Source organism: Micropterus dolomieu, unplaced genomic scaffold (genome assembly GCF_021292245.1).
Source record: "Micropterus dolomieu isolate WLL.071019.BEF.003 ecotype Adirondacks unplaced genomic scaffold, ASM2129224v1 scaffold_21, whole genome shotgun sequence".
NCBI classification, from domain to species: Eukaryota; Metazoa; Chordata; class Actinopteri; order Centrarchiformes; family Centrarchidae; genus Micropterus; species Micropterus dolomieu.
In genome coordinates this window covers 16,159-19,459 of record NW_025744026.1, presented here as the reverse complement: position 1 = coordinate 19,459, position 3,301 = coordinate 16,159, and positions in this window count along the sequence as shown.

The window sequence follows — 3,301 nt, the reverse complement described above, 5'->3', positions numbered from 1 at the left end:
TCCACTGATGCTTAAATTATCCACATTAAATATATGAACATGCCATTTTAAATATAAATATAAGTGGTATCTATAGATTTAATGGACATTTGTCCCTTTGTTGCTGTTAGATATGACTTGAATTAGAACTGTAACTTTATATAAGGTTATATTAATAATCTCTACATTTAGAGCACTTTTCAAAATCCGTGTTACAAAGTGCTTTCACGGAAATACAGTTTCCGTGAAATTATTAGTAATTGCAGGAAATAAACCGCAGGTTTTGTTTCATGATCAAACAGATAAAACAACAATTTAAGGAATTAAAATACAGTTAACTAAAATCAGGAAAGGCTCTGCTATAAAAGTATGTTTAATTCTCTCCTGGAACCATCTGAGGTCCCCAGACCACACTTTGGGGACCACCAAGTGGATTAGAAATAAGTGTAATAGTCGGCAGAGTTTTATTTAAACACACAAGGACAAGACTTACATGAGAATATAACTGCAGCAGCACAAATAAATTAAAACATAAGACCAAATGTTTCTACAGGAAGCACATGCTGAGCCATGCAGATTAAAGGATGTGCTATATTCAGTTTTTAACCTACAGCTATGTAATAACCTGAGACAACAATTAACAGTTAGAATAAGCATCAAGTTTAAAGGCAAAAATCTATATTTAATGTGAGAAACGTAAAATCCGGATTCTCCAGCTGACATTAAACGTGACATCTGCGCTAAAATCACGTAGTTTAAGAGATAAACGGACATTTTGTCTGAACAACAGGTGCAATTTAAAAAGAGGACATAATAATTAGAGATCCAGACTACAGACCTGAAGCTGCTTCTCCACGCGCTCTGCTCCACGGAATGACAGAAAGACCGCGAGGCGCGTTCACGAGATACAGCGACTCACACACACACACACACACACACACACACAGTCCTGTTTCCATCACATCAGAGAACATTACAGTGACTCACCTTAAACCTACTCCCTAAAACTGTAGACTAAGGATTTACGTTATGGGGACTGCATAAGCAGATTTATGTCCTCACACAGCAGGAGTAACACACACACACACTCCACCAGCTGAGACTCCTCACAGCACAATGAAACTTTATTCCTATGAAAATAAATGATGTGATGGATCATGTCTCCTGGTTTCGGCTCTGATCCACTTGTAGGTCTAGAAGTGTGGCAGGCATTTTGTCGCCCATCACCTTTCGAAAGCATTTGGTTAAACATAAAAATAAAAATAGCTTGTGACAAAAAATGTTAATTAACAAATGAAAATGCTTTGAGAAAGGTGTATTTGCACAATAACAAAACATGCAATGCTATTTAAAAATAGAAGAAACAGATGTGCATTGTCCAAAATAAGTAGCTACTGATCACTGCATCATAATCTTTTATATTTTAAAATTTTGAATTGTCACTTCCCACCTGAATTTTGTGTTTCCCTTTATATAAATGAAGACATTTCCACCTTAAATATGTGCAGAAAACGTCTTCAGAAATTAGAAAATAAAGGTCCAGTATGTAATATTTAGGAGGATCTATTGACAGAACTGCAATAAAATATCCCTTACTATGTTTTCAGTGGTGTATAAAACCTTACATAATGAACTGTTATGTTTTTATTACCTTAGAATGAGACATTTATATCTACATACACCGCGGGTCCTCTTACATGGAAGTCGCCATATTGTGCCGCCAAACTGCTCCACAGAGCGTGTTTTGTCAATACGTTGAATACTTTCGTAGAAGAAGAAGTAGTATTAAAGGGAGTGGTGCAATTTGCATCCCTCACCAGTAGATGCCACTAAAACCATCACATTGAGTGTTTAATGCTCAAACATTTCGTTACAACCTAGTAAAAACGGCAGCGGCGTGACGAGGCGCTGAGCGTCTTTTCCACGCTGGGCGTTTTTTTCCAGCTGCCGAGAGTTGAAAAAATGTTCAACTTTGTGAAAAATGCTGCGCTCGTCACTGTCTCTTTTTACCCAGCCGTCCAATCACAGTGCAGGATGGGCGGTACAAACACCGCACCGAGTACATCCGATCTTGAACGAAACGATGTTCCTCCTCGCCGAGGTGTTTCCTCACCCGCAAAATCTCATGAACCCACGTACAGACGTCTGTGCTCTCATGTTTCAGCCTTCTCTTCATGCAGAGCAAGTAGGCCTACTTTGTGGTGACATTTTCTCCACAGTAAAATTAGCTAGCCTACTTGCAACCCATCCACGGATATTATGTAAAATAGCAACCAAAGTCTCGGAAAAAAAACTTAACGATTACGTAACGATTTACATAGTGTGTGGGGGGCAGCGTGGGGGGGGGTAACTCATGGTAGCTTGGCTTTAATCATCAGTCTATTTCCAACTAAACTGATTCTTATTGTTGACCCGTTTCTCTCTGCTCGCCTGTCATTCACCGGTCTTGTGCAGAGTTTTCCATGCATGCCGTGCGGCCAACAACTCACGGGTCTGTTTCAAGTAGTATTTAAAAACTATGTAATATTCTTTGTGTGGTTCATCAATGGTGATAAATGATCCGTCTCTGCACAACAACGGTGAAGTTAAGGCTCCGTCTCTGCAGCAAGTTCCTCTTCTGCCACTACACACTCACACCCATACACGCTATGCCTACACATGCGCACTGATGCCCTCTACCTTGAGGGTTAGAGTTACATTTTTGGATTTATTCACACACTTTAAAAACATTTATTGAAAGTTTTATTCTTTTTACATGTTTATTTACAGCATTAAACGTTGAAATGTATATTGTGTTACGTCCCCGCTGTCTAGGGGTAGGGGAGACGTAAACATAAACCAGATGGATTTGGTATGGGTGGAAAGATTATTTATTAAGCAGTCGGATGCACACAAATTAGTCAAACAGAAAATGGGCAAGTGGGTGCTGCGTAAAACAAAGAACCAAATATAACAAAAAGAGATCCCTCCTACGTGGGGGATTACTAAACTACTTGAAAAAAGATAAACAAAAACCTCTCTAGCCGTTGCTCAGAAGTGGAAAAACACAGGGAGCGCAGCACCCCTAAACCTAGTGTCACTAAACAAATATTTAACTACCAGGTGTGGGTAATCAGTGAACGAGCTTCCCCTAGCCCAAGTCTGTAGACTATCCCAGGTGAGTTACCAACTCTCAGTAATACCCAGGTCTCACAAACACAGAAGCTGTTTCCACTGAGGATACATGCACACACAGAGTTCAAGGTTAGGACCAGCGTCAGGGCAAACCACATGGCAAAAGGTAGCTGCCCTGAATCAGCAGCAGACCAGCCTATTTGAGGGG